Source organism: Vulpes vulpes, chromosome 10 (genome assembly GCF_048418805.1).
Source record: "Vulpes vulpes isolate BD-2025 chromosome 10, VulVul3, whole genome shotgun sequence".
NCBI classification, from domain to species: Eukaryota; Metazoa; Chordata; class Mammalia; order Carnivora; family Canidae; genus Vulpes; species Vulpes vulpes.
In genome coordinates, this window is record NC_132789.1 from 62,561,622 (window position 1) to 62,580,739 (window position 19,118).

The window sequence follows — 19,118 nt, forward strand, 5'->3', positions numbered from 1 at the left end:
GATCTCTCCTTTGTCTCATATTTACGACGCTTTTTTGTTTGCAAGTAATAGAAACTTGGTCTAACTTTGCTTAAACACAAAAGAGAATTTATTAACTCCTATAATTGAAAATTCCTGGGGTTGACTAAATGTAGGCACGATTAGATGCAGGTGCTTTATATTTCAGAAATTTGTCTACATTTTGCGTCTGTGATTTCCTTTGGGTTCCCTCCATTCTCTATGGGATTTTGTCTATATCAATTGGAAAGATGATTCCTATAACTTTATGTGTATAATATACCGACCCTTCAGTCTCAGAAGGAGTTGCATTGGTGTCTCACTTAATCCCAGGAAAGGTCTCTGAATGGCCCTTCTGGGGTCACGTGCCCTCTCGAGTGAACCATGGGATAGAAGGGGCAGTAAGACACCTCCTTTGGCAGGGCCTCCAAAGTTGGACTGGTTTGGAGGGGAAACAAGTCCCTGGAGGAAGGGACCAGGCATAGTAAGAAGTCTATTGCTTAAGTTTTAATGGATGTTATATTGATAGTGTCAAACTAGTTTGGCAACTTAATTTGTACTACGTGTTTATGTTCTGGTTGCATCTAAATCTTTTGTAGGCTAAATCTAAAAGAGCAGATAGAAATAAAATTTAAAAATGAATAAAAATTTTTAAAATGTAGATTTTAAAGGAAAGCAGACAGGATGAGCTCACTTTAACTTCCTATTCCTACCTTTACCTTGTATTCAGATCATAGACTTTAACACCAGGATCTCCATCTCCTGGGCTATGGTCTAAATTAAATCAGCATGAGTTTTGTGTTGATCTGCATAGTGTTTAATTTTCTCTTTTTTACCAGGAATGCTTTCAGCAGGGGTAAAACACCCTCTCCAGTTTGAATAATCCCTGAGTCTCACTTTCTGCTGTTTTATGCTTCACCATGTGTATTACCATTTTCCCTGAAATAATTTTTTTCCATCCTTTTTTTTTTAACTCGAATATTTAGATACTCCTACAAAGGCTTTCCCTATGTCCTCTTCATCTAAGTAATGTATTATTATATTACTGATTAATAGTATTTTCATTTCAAAAAAATTAAAAAATAGTATTTTTATTTCATGAAAAAAGGACATTATCAATTTGATAAATTTGAACAGATGTTGTTCTTTTTTTTTTTTTTATCTGAAAGTAACATCGTCAAAGGGACCCCTTGTCTTCCAATATGGGATGCCAGTTTTCTTCTGGTGTCCAATCAACTCACACTTCTTTACTAAGCTTATTTTTCTCTCTCTTACCAATAGCCAGTGGTTTAAGGTTACCAACCTCCTGGTGATATCTGGCATGGGTTGAAAGAAAAGGAAATGTGTCTATCTAGGCTTACTCTTTGCTGAGAAGAGAAATTTATTCAATTAGACAAATACACTTATGTGTAACTTAAAACCTGTATCTTATGACTTCCTCTGTGGTCATATGTTTGAATTATTATGGCATGGATAGACCTCCCCAAACCTGAATAAAAAAATCTTTGCTGGAGAAGTGGTTATTAACAAGATGATTTCTTTCTTTTTTTTTTTTTTTTAAGATTTTATTTATTTACTCATGAGAGACACAGAGAGAGGCAGAGACCTAGGCAGAGGGAGAAGCAGGCTCCCTGTGAGGAGCCTGATGCAAGACTTGATCCCTGGACCCTGGGAAGGCAGACACTCAACCACTGAGCCACCCAGTGTTTTTTCTTAGTTGTAAATGAGTTATAAATGAGTTTATTCTTGGACCATTTAGAGACTATCTGACAAAAAGGTTTTCTTTTAAGATATATATGCTATTTTCACTATGTAATTTTCTCTAATATACAGAAATTGCTTCTTGTCCTGTTTCAATTCCGAAAGAAAATGAATGTGTTTTGGTCAGTTTTACCAGTAACCTTAACCTGATACTCCTTTATGGTAGTAGAAGGCATTAATCACATTTCATAATCATCATCATAGTTACATCTCTTAAAGATGTTTTATGACCAAAGCCTGAAACTAATGAACCTATTATATTAGTTGGTATGAAATAGCCATATTTATTAATGAATTTTAGAAGTTTGGGAATCATAAGCTCCTGTTACATCCTGTACTTAACTTTTAATCAGTAACCTAGGTTTTGTGGTGTGTGTGTGTGTTTTTTTTTAACACATTCAGTCTTTCTAAATCTGCTTGCTTTATAAACTACTGAAAAAAATTTCACGTTATTAGGAGTTTTTACTAGAAAAATAATCTATAGATAGATGCACATTATTATGTAGCTTCAAAACAATGATTAGTAAAGTGAGGTCCACCACCATTGGCCAGACACAGGTTGATTCGAAGAGGTCAGAAATAACCTTTAAAGTAATCCCTATGATTTTATTTTTCTGTTTATAATTTCAAAATATAATTAGGCATCTAAATGTTGTTCTAGGTGAGGAGAGAGGGAAAAAAAGATTTGGAAAAATATTAGGTAAGCAATAATACAGTTGATATGTGGTTATATTAGAAGTTTAGGGAACATTATGAGATTTTAAAACTTTTAGAACATTTTTCTGCAGAATTAGTATCAAGTTATATCTGAGAGGTGCCTGCATACAGTTATATTTCCTATTTATAAAATGATGGAATAATTTTAATTTTTTTCTCTGGTAGCAATTACTTGAATTACTTCTATATGCCAAGCACTCTTAGTTCTTCACATATGTTATGACAGCTTGTCTTCAAATAAGACCTACAAAATGAGGAAGATGAAACTCAGGTAATTTGTGTTGGATCACACAAATAAAAGAGTAGCCAATATTTGAACATAAAATGTTCTGACTTTATATCTATGCAATAATTGTATTTCTTCTCAAGTTAGCAGAAATAAACCAAGAGTGTAGGGGGAGAAAAATCAGTATATATCTTTTAAATCCAAAAAAAAAAAAGTAATTCAATCTACCTTTACATTGAGAAATAAAGTACTTGAAATTATATCTAATAGAGAGTATCAGTTGTTTGTTCTTTTTTATGACAGTTGCTAAGTTTACTGAACTTTTGCTATAGAATTTTGTTAGAAGGATTCTGAGTTTACACAACTGAACTAAGTTCAAGAAGAAAATGCTATGGAATTGTTTTAAATTGTCTAAATCTGTGAGTGATAAGGTTTTGATCGCTTCAGTCCATGCTTACAGATAACAATCATGTAATGTGAAATTTGAAGCTGTACTTAATTCTACTTTGTAAAAAAAATTGAGCTATAATTGAAATATAGCACACTTATTTCGGGTGGACATGATTCAGGGTGTATATGTATTTTGAAAAGATCACCACAAGCCTAGTTATCTGTCACTACTACAATTTTTTTCTTGTGATGAGAGCCTTTAGTTAGCAAATTTCTATTTGCAACTTTCAAATAGGCAATGCATTGTTATTAATTGTAGTGTCCACTCTGTACACTGCATCGTCGACATACATATTTTATAACAACAAGTTTGTACCTTTTGACCCCCTTCACCCATTTCATTATCCTCCCATTCTACTCAGAAAAGCAATAGATATAGTGCATTTATTGAATAGCCCTATTTTCAGCCTTTTATTCATAACGCCATATTTATTAAAATCCAGTACTTCACACCAGTAATTTTAAGACCAGTTTAACAGATCTGTGTTATGATGTTGGTTTCTTTTTTCATGTATAATAAATTTCAGTGACAAAGTAGATAGGACACTGCTTGATGATTCATACTGTCAAATTTTATAAATATATAGTCGACTTTCAACCTTTTAACTGCACTACTCACTACATCTGAAGTATAATTGATTTCTAGCCTCTAAAATACTCATTGTTCTTTCATTGTTGTTATAGATTTGTCCTAGCAGTCTGTTTCAAATGATATTTAAACAAGTAATTCAATAGAGCATTGAATATTTCATTAGATATTAGATTTCAGAGTGCTGATAATAAATTAATGTGGTTTAATCAATTCTTGATTATCTTACATAAACAGAGGGTATCATTTCTGTGGATAATAGAGATTTTGCCACTGTAAGTTGTCAATTTTGTTCTGTGTTGTCAGAACCTAAGTAATCATCTAATATGAGAAGCTAGGAAAGGAGCATTAAAATAATTCAAGGAGGTAAAAAGAAAATGTTAATGAAATCGAATATAGAGAAACAGTGGGAAGTAATGATTAAGTATATAAGAGAATGTTCTTTGAAAGATCAACAATTTCTGGGGCGCCTGAGGCTCAGTCAGTTAAGGGTCTGCCTTTGGCTCAGGTCATGGTCTCACGGTCCTGGGATTGAGCCCCATGGTGGGCTCCCTGCTTAGCAGGGAGTCTGCTTCTCCCTGTCTCTCTGCCCCACCCTTGCTCATGTGCACTATTTTTCTCTCTCAAATAAATTTTAAAAATCTTTAAAAAAAATAAACAATTTCTAGGGTAAGGGTAATATAAGACAAACTAGAAAATCTCAAGTATTTAACATAGAGAACGAGACAGTAGCCACAGCCAGATGATGGAAGCTTAAAATAAAACATTGGCTATACATCTGAAAATCTTTATGATATGAATGCCTTTCTGAGAAAATGTAAGTGATCAACATTAACTCAAGAAGAAGTAGGCAATTTGAATCAAAACCTTGGAAAAAATTTGAAAACCATATTAAAGAATTTTCTCCACAAGGAAACAAGTTAAGGCTTTTGCCAAGTGAGTCCTATCAAGTCGTCAATCAAATGATTTTTCTTGTCTCAGTTACACTTCTCATTTATCTTTGTGAAGCTAGATAAACTGATGGCAACAAGTCTGACTGTTTGACACCAAAAAAAAAAAAAAAAAAGAATAATGACAATAATAACAACAACATCAAAAACTAAAAACCTCTCAGAAAACAAAAAACAAAAGTAGATACCAAAAGCAAACCAACAAAATAACATAAATGCCAGTTATACTTGTGAATATAAATGTATACATATCCTAAAATTAATATAGTTGGTGTAGCAGCATATTAAAGATTAAAACATCTCTATCAGATGGAATTTATTCTAAGATCTATAGGGAGTATTCAGTACTACAATTCAATTATTGTACTGTTTCAATTTAAAAAAGTCAGAAGAGAGAAGAATGATCATATCTAGAAATGCCAAGAAGGCTTTTGATCAACATCTGCTTCATAAATAACAAACTTATAAATAGATAAGACTTATAATAAACTAGGAATAAATACATAACTTCTGTAATGTAAAGCATACCCTTCCAAAGTTAATAGCAATACCATATTTAATATTGAAGCATAGTGGTCATTTCCAGTCACATTCATTTTCATGAGGTCGTGGCAATTTCTTATTGGTCATCGTATCTCTTCATATGTAAACAGTTCTTATTGTATTTGTTGATTTTATAATTGAGTTATGAAATCTATATCGGAGCAGAGAAGATCCTGTTTATCAGTATTAGTGATAAAGATCAGTAATGGGTATTGGAGAACCTCATTATTGGAATTGTAAAGGGGTATTTTAATCATTAGCACGAAATGATTCTGGGTCACAAGGAGGCTTCTTGAATTAGGCATCTAGAGTTGCCTTTCTTGCAATTTCAGAAGCAAACACATTTATATTATGATTGGTTTGCGTATCAGTTTCCTAGAGCTGCCTTAATAAAGCACTATAAGGAGGTGGCTAAAAGCAATCAAAATTGATTTTGTCACAGGTCTGGAGGCTAATATTCTGAAATTAAGGTATCCACAGCGCCATGGTCCCTCTGAAACGTGTAAGGGAACCCTTCCTTGCTCTGTCCTGTGGTTTGCTGGCATTCTTGGGCATTTTGTGGCTTGCCTCTGGAGAGCTCCAGCCTCTGCCTTTGTCTTCAGGTGCTCTCCCTGTGGGTCTTTATCTCCACCTTCACTTTTGGGTACCAGTCTTACTGGATTGGGAGTTCACTTTTGTTAAATGAACAATTTACATGTACGGTGATCCTGTCTCCAGATAGGGTCATATGCTGAGGTCTTGGGGGTTTGGACCTCAACATCTCTTTTTGGAGGAGAGCTAGAATTCAGCCACAAACAGCTGCCCATCGAAAGCTTCGGTCTGGGAGAAATCAGACAGTAGTTTCTCGTGGAGGAGCAATCAGGTAAAAGGCTACTTGTGGAAGCCAAAATTTTTACACAGAATTTCAATGAGTTTATATATCTCCTGCTGCCAAGAATTCATAGGAGGAAGTAATTTAAGAGGGTATCACAGTGAGGGAAATGTGGAGTGCAGAGTTGTCACTATAGATCAGATTCTAGTGAGAGATTTATTTGTTTATTCAGGGCCAGGTTTGGAGAACCCTTGAGAGGAAAGAAGAATCCGAGATTACAGAGTAGACACGGTACAACTCTCTGACAAGACTGAGCTGTTCTTGAACAAGGTTGCAAATAAGGCAGGAAGAGCCCATGGAAGGAGAACTGGTGGAAATGGGGGAGAAGGGACCCGTTGGCCAAATGGCTGGAGTTCAGGACAGGGCTTCCTGCCAAGTCCCATGATGTATGCGGGCGTATGTGTGTGTTGAGGATGGAGGGAGGTGTCCAGGGGATACTGGGTAAGCAGACTGGCCTTCCAGAACAGAAAATTTGGGAGAAGCCATCAAACAGGAGTGCCTGAAAGTGCTTGCCATTGTGAAATAAATGAGCCTGAGAAAGTTTTTGGTAAAATTTCATTGGCTTCAGGTCACTAGGACTCTGGATAGACCATTCATTTGGCTCTTTACTGATTCCTGGAATGAGGTAGGCTACAGGTACACACTTGCTCTCCTGGCAAGAGCAGGGCCTGACATAAACTGCATACTTTGTTTTAATTGATAACTTTCACCAATCAATACACAAATATAATTTTGTTGTAAAATGTTGAAACAGTCCTGAAGAATATGGAGGAAAGCTTAAAAGTTTCTAATTGCATTTTTTTTTAAAGATTTTATTTATTCATTAGAGACACAAAGAGAGGCAGAGGGAGAAGCAGGCTCCATGCAGGGAGCCTGATGTGGGACTTGATCCTAGGACTCCAGGATCACATCCTGAGCCAAAGGCAGATGCTCAACCGCTGAGCCACCCAGGCGTCCCATCTAATTGCATTTTTTTACCCACCTTTTCCCTGCTCTGTGATATATCTTTTCAGATTTTTCACATTTATACATGCATTTATACATATATATATATTTTAACATTTTCCCCCTACATGTATGTGTCACCATTGATTTTTAAATATCTGTGTGTGCAGGTGTGTCAGAATTTGCATGATCCTCCCTATTCGGATTCACATTAAATTGTTCCTACTGACACTGTACATAGAAGAATTAATAAATGCCCAATAGAATGGTTTTAAAACTGCTGCTTCATTCTCCATTTTCCTAATTACAGGTGGAGTGCAACAGCTTTTCTTGTTTTTATTGGTTTTTCATAATTTTACTGGGAACCAATTGTTTGTATTTCTTGCCTGGTTTTCTGGGTGACATCAACATTTCTTGTTGATTTGTGGGATTTAAGATAAAGGCCCCCATGCATTTACATGCATATGCACAAAAGTCAGTTTTGCAAATATTTGTTTTTTACATGTCTTTTTACTTTTCTCATAGTGTCTATTGTACTTAACTTGAATTTATATTTATATGTATATATAAAGCCACAAGTCCTTTCATTTAAAGCATCTGTATTTTGTGTCTCTATGAAGACCATTCATAGGGTAATTTAAAAAACCGTACATTTAAAAAATATTTTTAGAATTATTTTTGAGGTGTTTGGGGGAGGAGTCCTTAATCTACCCAGGATATATTATTTTTGTATTAAGGCATAATTTTTTCTAGTGAATACTTCTATCACCCTAATAATTTATTGAATAGTCTTTTTTAAAGATTTTATTTATTTATTTGTGAGAGACAGAGAGAGGCAGAGACATAGGCACAGGGAAAAGCAGCCTCCCTGCAAAGAGCCTGATGTGGGACTTGATCCCAAAACCCTGAGATCATGACCTGAACAAAAGGCAGATACTTAACCACTGAACCCCCCAGGTGCCCCTTAAATAGTTTTCACATAGAGTAAATTCGTGTGTCAACATGGAATCCTTGTGGACTTTATTCTGGTCTTCTGGCAGCCCACAGAAAGAACAAACTTTTATTTGCTGTAATTTCTACAAAATTTCATATTTTGAAAGGCCAGTTTTCTATTTTTATTTGTTTTCTAACACTTCTTGATTTGCTGTGCAAAAACTTTTTATTTTGGTATAGTCTCAATAGTTTAAAAGGCTTTTGTTTCCCTTGCCATAGGAGACATAGCTAGAAAAATATTTCTACAGGTACCTTTTTTTCCTCTTAGGAATTTTATGGTTTCAGGTGTCACATTTAGGTCTTTAATCCATTTTGAGTGTATTTTTGTGTATGGTATTAGAAAGTGGTCCAGTTTTATTCTTTTGCAGGTACCTGTCCAATTTTTCCAACACCATCTATTGAAGAGACTTTTTCCCATTATATATAGTCTTCTCTCTTTTGCTGTATTTTAATTGGCCTCCATAAAAGTATTGGTTTACTTTTGGATCCTATTCTGTTCCAACTTTTTTGTGTGCCAGTACCACACTGTTTTGATTACCATAGCTTTTTAGTGTATCTTGAAATCTGAGATTATGATACCTCCAGCTTCTTTCAGTATTGATTCAAGGTCTTTTGTAGTTCCATGCAAATTTTCAGATTATTTATTCTAGTTCTGTGAAAAATGTTGTTGGCATTTTGATAATGATTGCATTAAATCTGTGGGTTGCTTTGGGTTGTATGGACATTTTAACAATACTGGTTCTTCAGGCCATGAACATGGAATATCTTTCCACTAGCTTGTGTCATCTTCAGTTTTTTTCATTAATGCTTTATAGTTTTTGGAGTACAGATCTTTTACCTCCTTGGTTAAGTTTATTTATAGATATCTTATTCTTTTGGGTGTAATTGTAAATGGGATTGTTTTCTTAATTTCTCTTCCATTCATTATTATTGTATAGAAATGCAACAAATATATGTATATTAATTTTGTATCTTGCAACTTTATTGAATTCATTTATCAGTTCTATTTTTTTTGGTAGAGTCTTTATGATTTTCTATATATAGTATTATGTCATCTGCAAACAGTGAAAGTTTTACTTGTTCTTTACCAATTTATATTAATATATTTATATGATATATTAATATTCTTAAAATTTATTTTTGGTAATACGAATTGGGTTTTTTTCCCCCTTCATTGCATTTTAAATTGGTTGTTCCTGATTGCTTAGATTTTATTTTTTCTAAATATGCCTGATTCCAAGTTTTTGTTGTCGTTCTTGTGGCTTTATCACATATCTGAATTTTAGTTGCAGGTTCTTTTTTGAGCTTTCCCAAATATGTCCCATTCTTTTTTGCTGAGAAGCTTCTGCCCATACTGTTTTTTCCATGTAACATTTTCCACCATTTTCTCCCCTTCTGACCTCTTTACTTCACACTTCCCATATTCTTTTTACCTGGCCGAATCGATCTCAGCCTAAGTGACACTCCCTGGGAAAATTTCTCGATACTTTTTACATTTTCAGAGTTGTAAGATCGGTACCCATTTCAAATTTCACCATACCAAGTCTTTTTAGTCTGGATCATATTTTCAGTTATGATACCATGTTTCCCTTAATTACAGTGTAATTTCTTTAAAGTCAGAGGATGCCTAGATGCCATTCTATCCCTAATAGCAAATATAATGACAGGCACATGGACTTTAAATTATGTATGTGTTGATTAACAAGCTAATGATTGGGTTAAACTATGGATATGTTAATTAATAAACCAATGAATGAATTGATACACTAATAAGTGAGTTGATTAAAGAATATACTACTTAATGGCAATAAATCAACTAAGTTCCAGTTTACTTGACAGCACTCCTGTGTCCTGCTCATTACACCTGATCTGCTTCTTTCCCAGCTAGCATCACTGCCAGGGTCCACTTACCTGACTCTTTATACTGATTTGTTGCACAATTTAACAAATTTCTATCTATGTATGTCTATGAGAAAAGTCACTCTCCAAAAACCATAAGAGTGGTAAAATTTTCTTAGACCATTGTTATTATGTACAGTATATGTACATACTGATGTAGGATAAAGATTCTGGAATATATCATCTAATGTCAAGGCTTGAGTTTTCTTTCCCTTTCTCTCACCAAACCATGGAAATATTTTTTTTTTTATTACAAACATGTTGAAAATAAACTATTTTTCTAAATCAATAAGAGAAAATATGTTACTGTGTTGCTTAACTGGATAAGCAGCCAAGGGACATTTCAAGAAGACAAATACTGGTATTTTCATTTGTTAATTAGAAAACAAATTAGATAGTAAGTAATGAAGTGTATACTTATATTTTGTTAAAAATGCAATGATAAAATGTTTCATGGTTCTGAAAATATTAAGTAATTTTAAAATCCTACATGAGATATATAAGTGCCTGTACAGCTGTTTTTTTGTTAATAGAAACACATTATTTAAATTTGTCTCTTAGTGATTTCAATCCTAATTTGCAAACTTAGTGTAATATTAACCATCTCTGCAGGACAAATAGATCAGCTAAGAATATAAGTGTAGCCTTTATTGGAATATTTTTGAAAGTAAAAATTAGTGGTTATTTGATACTAGGGTGAATTAACCATGCTCAATGATTTCATCAACCATATATGCATTTGTGTATGCAAATTCTGGAGTATATTTTATCATTAAAAAATCCATTCTTGAGTTTTGGTCATGATATACTATAATGAAGAATTTTGGCTACATCTGTCTCGTCAGATGCCAGAATAGTTTAAGACAAGAGAATTCGTATATAATGACCCGAACATCTGCAGAATAGTAAAGAGGAAGTCAGAAATGACTTTATGATGAAGTTACAATTATAATACATCAGGTCAATGAAAAGAGAAAGAAGCACAAAATTATATATATTTTTATTGTAGTTTTTATGGTGAAGCATCATATGTGATAATTAGTTAAAATTACAATTTGTATGTAATGGGAAAACTCACAGCATTTGATAGTATTCAGTAAGTTTCTGTAAGCAGTTTAAGGGAAGAAACTGGATCTGTTCAGGTGCCTGATGCAGTTCCAGAGAGCCCTACTTATCTATTCAAGCTTACTGAAGGATAAGAAAGTTCCTGTGTGCTAGCATTTTCATGGGATTTCCTCCACCATGTTGTTACAGGTACTAGAAGACTCAGAGTCCAGTCAGGTTTGCATGGCATTCATAAGTTGGTTTGGTGAGCATATCTATCCATAGGTTGAAAACATTCAGTTTATAAAAGCATCAGGCTGAGGAGTTTGGGGAGAATTAATTTATAATGACAGTCTAAGACAGCCTATTGCTTTGAAACTCTAGCTGAAGCTCCTCCTTCCTGGAAAGTGCTGGATTAAGTGTCATTGACATTTTGACTCTGTAAACCCTGTTTATAGACCTTTCTTCTAAGTCACATCGCTTTGTTCTTCCATGCATAGTTTTACACTTAGTGAATTCAGTTGTTTTATAATTATAGCTAGACAAGTTAACACTTCATACTTGCTAGCCATTTTCTTCCATGGCTCATTTTGCACACCTGTTCTCTGATTCATTGTGGGTTGATTTTACAGTTTAGATCAACAGGTGAAATCTGTTTTCTTGTCACTCTGAAATCCCCAGTTCTTATAACACCTATGTCAAACTTATTTAATTTTCACAAATTTCTGAGAAAGAATAAGCAGTTTTAAAGTTTGATTAATATTGATTATATCTTCTCAATGCATTTATAGATATGAGCACATTTGCAAATTTGTGGGTTGGAAATAAGGATTCATTAGTTTATTTGACAAATATTGAATGCCTTCAGAGTGGCAGACATTGTATTAAGTGGTGGGGATAAGCTGACACAGAGAATAGTTTCTGCTGTCAAGTAGCTTGTAGTTTTGGATTTTAAAATATGTTAAGTAATAAAATAGCATCATTTCTAAGAGATAACCTTATATTATTATGAGAAGACAGACAGAGACCTAACTCAGCCTGGACAAAAAGCAAAAATAAAGAAAAGACAAGAAAAGAAGAGTCATACTAGGAAGACAAATTAGTAAGATATTTGGGGCAAAAATCATTCAGTTTTGGCCATGTAAGTGTTAGATAACTATTGGGCATCCACTAAGGCAGCTAGAATGTATTTTTTTTAATGTATTTTTATAGCTCATGAGGGCATTTTGAGATACAGTGCATTGGAGTTGTAATTATCTAAGTATGTAAGTTGAAACGTGTGTGTGTGTGTGTGTGTGTATAATATTTATAAGGAAATGAAAGGAAAACCATGGATAGAATCCTGTGGAATATGGGTATTTAAAGAGTTTGGTAAAGAAAGAGGAGCCATAAAGTATATTGAAGGAGAAGGGAAAAAAAAAAAAAAGAGAAGGAAAGAAGACTGGGGGCGTTTAATGTCATCAATTCTGATGAATATGATAGCAAAAAGGGGGGAAATGGCCAAAAATCATCTGATATAAAGAAGTTAAGTATTTCTTTGGGGCTTTATATCCCCATGGGGGAAAAAAGAGTGATATATATCACAGGTCTACAAAGTTGGACTTAATGAGTAGTAAGTGTATGCAGTACTTGAATGCAGTAGAGAAGTGCATTTTGTCATCCTGAAGCTACAGAATATCCCAGAGAATACTTTTATTCTATGAAATGCATGGATATAATGACCAAAGAAATGTTTTTTACACTAAGAGCTCCTTGGTCACTGGGGGTGTAAGTCATTTATGTCTTTGTTCCTTCACTCCTAGAGAAGTCCCATCAACTCCCTGGTTCTTAATAAATGCTCTTGAATAGAAGTGAATCAAATCACTTATTATTTCACACTCTTTTTTTTTTTTTTTTTTTTTTACAGCAATGGAAACTACACATTGTGGTATTGGTGTCTAGGATTGCCTGCTGGAACTCACTCTTAAGTTTTGCCCTCCCCACCATAACCCAAAGTAAAATTGGGGGAAATCAGAATCCTTTAAGAAATTGGAGTCTGGCAAGAGAAAGAAGGGAATTGAATCATTCCTATGCTCATTTGTATTACGGGTTTTCTATTACAAATGTAATTTTAAAGTGGCACTGTGTGGGTCATGGTTTTCCATGTAGAAATATTCATTCAAGAGTAATTGTATAGAGAGAGTTAAACTATTTTCCATGTTGGGAAAATGATGAAAGACATTTTTCTGAAATGTCATTAAAATGGCCTTTAATTTTATAATCATTTTCATCCAGAGTTCTGTAGGTAAATTTGAAGACACATATTAGCCCATAAAATAGGTTTACAAAGAAGTTCATAATCACATCCTGTTTTAATGCCTTTTGTTTGGTTTAACTTTAAAACTGATTGAAAGTTGCTGAAATGGCCAGAAGATTATTTTGTGTGTGTTTTTCCTAAAATTACCCTCATGTGAAAAGTAGAGGCTGATATGCAGCAGAATTTCAAGTAAATTAATTTCAGTTTTCTCAGAGGGAGGTTTTGCATTATGGGGGGAAAAAAGTGTCTTTTTTTCCTCTGCTCCTGAAGAAAAATGAACAGATGTAAATTTGTTATTTGTGTAGTTCCAATCAGTCCTCTGCAGATTTCCAATTACTATGACTTAAGAATTATTTCTTAGACACACCAGGAAATATAGTAATATTATCTTCTATTTAATTTATTTTTTCTCTTCTATAAAACCTAACTGTGGTTTTTCCTATGTGATGGAGAAGTTGCTTTAAGTATAATTGAAGTTTGAGGCCATCTGGATATTAAAATGTTAATGAATTTTTATAATTAATATCTTATCATCTGCTGTTTATTTTTCTCTTACATGCTATTTATATAAGTAGTATATTATTTCTATGGCCAATTTTTTTTCTCCTCTCACTTCTTTTAATTCTTTGCTTCAAAGAATGACATGAGGCCTCCCAACTGACCCTATTTAAATTCTAGTCTCTTCACCACTCGCATTTCTGTTCTCCTTTCCTTGATTCCTTTTTCTCGACATTGTATTTATCACCTTCTAGTGAACTATATAATTTCTTGTTTATAGAGTAATACTAAAATAAAAAAAATTATAGTTTATTTTGTATATTGCTACCATGTAAGGCCAGGAAGGCAGGGTTTTTGCACACATCCTCCATGACCAGCATCGGGCTTACCTCCCAGTACAAGCTCAATACATATCTGCTAAATGTACACTTATACAATGTGTCCATGATTTATGTATGGACATTTTCCTTAAACTCTTCATATGTGAGGGGTACGTTAAAGAAACAGAATTCAACCGAGTAAATTTTAAAAATCTTATTGTCTTTATAAAAGATTCATGAATTGGGCAGCATCCCATCTAGCAAGTGGAGGAATAGTTTGAGGAGATGCAAAAAATGGAGGAGGTTACCCTCCTTCCTAGAGGGAGGGTAGGGCAAGAAAGTTATTAGAGAAAGAAAGAAAGAAAGAAAGAAAGAAAGAAAGAAAGAAAGAAAGAAAGAAAGAAAGAAAGAAAGAAAGAAAGAAAGAAAGAAAGAAAGAAAGAAAGAAAGAAAGAAAGAAAGAAAGAAAGAAAAGAAAGAAAGAAAGAAAGGAAAGAAAGAAAGAAAGAAAGAAAGAAAGAAAGAAAGAAAGAAAGAAAAGAAAAGAAAAGAAAAGAAAAGAAAAGAAAAGAAAAGAAAAGAAAAGAAAGGAAAAGAAAGAGAAAGGGAAAGGAAAGAAAAAAGAAAAAAGGCTTGTTTTAGGCAAGGTTTTCCCTGGGGGGAAAAGAAAGGGATCTAAATGTTCAGATTACCTCCTCTTGCAGGAAGGAGAAAACCTCTGTGACTGACTCATTGGTATTGATTGAAAAACTCCTGACTGCTTAAGACTGCACTTTCTGAGGGAGGCTGATTACGTAAGTGGATGAAGTATCAAGCAGTTTGGGAATTTGGTCTAAGTGGCACCATTTGGGGTTTATGGTTTTCTTTTTTAACAAATTCATCATGGATTATTTTAGCAACTTTCCCTCCCACTTTTTCTTTCTTCCTCCGCCTACTTACCTCTACAGAATCAAAGAGCACCTGAGGATGCCCTTTCTGCTTTACCCTTCCATTTCTTCTAATTATAGTGCTCCCAAACTGACTTTGCCCCTAGGGACTTTTGATGTTGGAGATAACTAGATGGGGTTTGGCTGAAAGGGAAAGGGGTGGGTGGAGTGATCCCATCTTACTGTTCTGATAACAAGGAGACAAGGTGAAAAAAGGCTCACTAGTCATCTAGAGAAGGAAAACCAGATCCAGCCTGGTCAATATAATCACATCTTACCCAGGAAATGACAGGCAGGTACTTTCATAGAGACCAGAAATTCCAGGTTAAGGGAATAATCTGAGCTGTCTTGAATTCTGAAGATAGACTAATTATATCATTAATATGTTATAAATAGGATCACTAGTCATCTAGAGAAGGAAAACCAGATCCAGCCTGGTCAATATAATCACATCTTACCCAGGAAATGACAGGCAGGTACTCTCATAGAGACCAGAAATTCCAGGTTAAGGGAATAATCTGAGCTGTCTTGAATTCTGAAGATAGACTAATAGCATCATTAATATGTTATAAAGAGCCTTTTGATGTTTTAATGATTGTGTGTGTGTGTGTGTGTGTATTTTCTCTAAATGTGCCTGTTTGAAGTAAAAAAAAAATTTAGGAAAAATCTCTAAATCTCCCAAGACCAGATTGAAGGGTGGGTGCAAACCTGGGATGCAGAAGTATACCCAGTCTCCAGAAATTTAGGTTTGGAAAAGAGAGTGTGGCTTGAATCAAAAGCAACAGCTGAGGGGTGGCTGAGGTGGTTAGGCATCAAACTCTTGATCTCAGCTCAGGTCTTGATCTCATGGTGGTGAGTTCAGACCCCACATTGAGCTCCACACTGGGTGGGGAGCCTACTGAAGAAAATAAAGTAAATAAAAAACAACACACTCTTTAAAAAAAAAAAAGCAATAACTAATATCAAGAAAAAATACACAGGTTTTCTAGGCCCCTTTCTGAAACAAACAAAAACAGTAATGGGAAGCATTCAGAGCTGAGAGGCTGAGAAATTTCTCTGGGGCAAGCCAGTACCTTTCTTTCGAAAGCAAGAGGATGGAGTCAGTAGAAGGGAAAAGGAAATAAAAGCAGGTGTTCCTGAAAGTATTGACCAATTTTCTCTTCATTTAGCACATGACTCCCCAGCCTTCCATCACTCCACTATCAGCTCTTTTTTCCCTGTCCAGCCTTAGGCACCAGTGTGCTTCCTGCTCCCACACTGAGACCTGAAATGATGACCATTGCCAGGAATAGATTATTCCTCTCTTTGACCCCTGATGGGGGTGAAGGGACATCCCTTCTCAGCACCAAAATTAAACCCGCCATGGCAGTTTTAGGAGCATTGTTATCAATGGTGCTTTCTTTCTTTTTTTTTTTAATTTATTTTTTATTTTTTACTTATGATAGTCACACACAGAGAGAGAGAGGCAGAGACACAGGCAGAGGGAGAAGCAGGTTCCATGCCCCGGGAGCCCAACGTGGGATTCGATCCCGGGTCTCCAGGATCACGCCCTAGGCCAAAGGCAGGTGCCAAACCGCTGCGCCACCCAGAGATCCCTCAATGGTGCTTTCTTTCAAAGTTTTTGAGACTTCAGTATAAGCCTGTGAGTGAATTGTATTTATGTTGCAAAATCTATTCCAAGTTAAAAAATACACACACACACATGCACACACACACATATATAGGTAAACTCAGACTTTCATTTTTGGAACTCATCTTGCTTGTTCTTAAGTTAGAAATTGCTTGTATGACCTAACACCTATTCCTGCTGGTCTGTGAGATACATGATACCTTTTCCCCTTTCATAATTTATTGCTTCAACAGCAGACTTTTGTTAGAGCGCTGCTGTTAAGGGACAAAGAAAACACCCACTTTGTTGAACATTTATGTTTAAAGTGAGTGCATTGCACTAAATCACTGTGTGCCCATGGGAACATCTCTAGCCCAAATTATAACCATATCTATAGAAGGAATCAGGAACTGAAGCTTTCTTTTTTTTTTTTTTTTTTCTTTTTTGGTAATATTTTTTTGAGCGTGTTGATGCTTGCGGAATTCACAAATGTTCATTTTTCTCTCCTCTGCTGCCTGAACAAACTAGTTTCAGTTAGGTTTTCTTGCTATGGGCTTCCATAGCACATCACACCATATCATAGTACCCTATATACAACCTTATGACTGCTTTTTAAGTTATTTCATTCCTACTAGTCATTAAATCTCTATAATGGTACTATGAAATATATTTTCTACGAATGAATGAGTGAACAAATCAGCAGGCTACTTACTGAGTAGACTTGACTTTTACTGAGTAGATCAGGCTTCAGCCTATGCCCATAACCCAGTTTTTGGGGCTCCTCTGAAGTGGTTGCCTACCATTCAACTGATAAATGTTTCTTTTACAAGAAATTACATAATAATTAGTCATCCATATTGGATAGCCCCTGTAAATAACAAAGAATAAATAGCAAATCTGTACATAGGTTTAAAGTTAAAATTGGTAGTTAGTGGCTTTCATTTGTGTCAGGTGCTTTTTAGTTCTTAAATTTGTTTGTTTTAAACCACAAAATTCTCTTAGAGGATGAGGTAATATTTGAAAGATAGTTGACTATGATCCCAGAATATATATATAGGCCTACCAGAATAGCATTTCTTTACATAGGAAGGAATGGAGTGGGTAAAAGGGAAATGTTTCCTTTTTAAAAAATTTAACTCTGTGCTACCTTTGCACCATGGAGTCAGACTCATGAAATAGTAGTTTTTAATGCATGAACCTTGGCATTAAGCAGACTTAGATTCATATTTCCCATTTATTGGTCTCATGGCTACTTTAGTCAAATTCCATGATCCTTATTCTTCATCAGCAAATATGGGTTATGATATCTCCTACCGCTGTTGCAAGGATTAAGTAAAATGCCTGGAAACCTGATAGAATTATATAGTGATAAAAGCTAAAGAGTTTGTTAGCTGCTAATTTATTTTATTCATGGCTGTGCCTTTGTGGCAGTCTATCTATATTCACTGGTGCACATGTCTAGGAAGAGGAGTGGATCCTCAGCCTAAGAATAATTTAAGGAAACCCTTTTTATAAGTTGTGTTAGGGATCTCTAGAGAAACAAAACCAGTAAGATATAGATACAGATAGATATTTAAAATAAAGAGATTTATTTATTATAAGGTATTGATTATGCAATCAAGAAGTCCCAGGATTGGCCCTCTGCAAGCCAGAGATCTAGGAAGGACAGTGGAGTAGTTCAGAGGCCTGAGAGCCTTTGTCAATAGCAGTCTGATTCTGAAGGCCTTGAGAACCAGGAGGTCTGAAGTCAGTGCCCAGTTCAAAGCAAATCTTCCCATTATCTTTTTCGTTCTAGTCAAGCTCTCAACAGTTAAGATGATGCCCACCTACACCGGGGAGGGTAATCTGCTTTATACTGTCTATGAATAAAATGTTGATCTCTTCTTAAAACATTCCCACAGACATACTCAGAAATAACGTTCAACCAGCTATGTGGGTAGCTATGATCCAATGAAGCTGACACATAAAATTAGCTATACACAAGCCTATTTGTTTTTGGTAAAGTTTATTGACACCGGAAGCTATAGTTTATCTACATTTGAAGCAAATCCAAGGTATTTTTATATTTTATATTTTTATATTGGTATGGGGATATATAAATAAGGAAGGAGAAAAATTTGTTAATACGGCCATTGAAGAAGCACTCACTGGGTATATGAACTAGACAGGGCAATTATTAATACTTATATTGAGAACAAGCACTTCTTTCCAGTGGGCCAATGTGGGGTAATGGGAAGACAGTGGGATTTGAAACCTAGCAATTCTGAATTTAGGTCTCATCTTGCAATTTTCCAGTTATGTTATCGTGGGTAAGTAGTTTTACTTCCCTCCCTGATGTTTTCACATCTCTAAAGTGAATAGAGCAATATTTCATATTGCTACTTTTAAGGATGAAAAGAAATAATATGGAAAACATTATCATAAAGCCATCCAGTATTCTCTTTCTTACTTCCTATTAAGCACTATTTTTTAACTAGGAATGTA

At 34.8% G+C, this 19,118-nt stretch overlaps 1 protein-coding gene across 4 annotated transcripts in view; it reads left to right on the forward strand.

Annotated features, from left to right (window-relative positions):
* TMTC2 (transmembrane O-mannosyltransferase targeting cadherins 2) overlaps nucleotides 1–19,118 on the forward strand; it is a 394,840-nt gene that overhangs the window by 213,347 nt on the left and 162,375 nt on the right. The gene's annotated exons all lie outside the window — the stretch shown is intronic.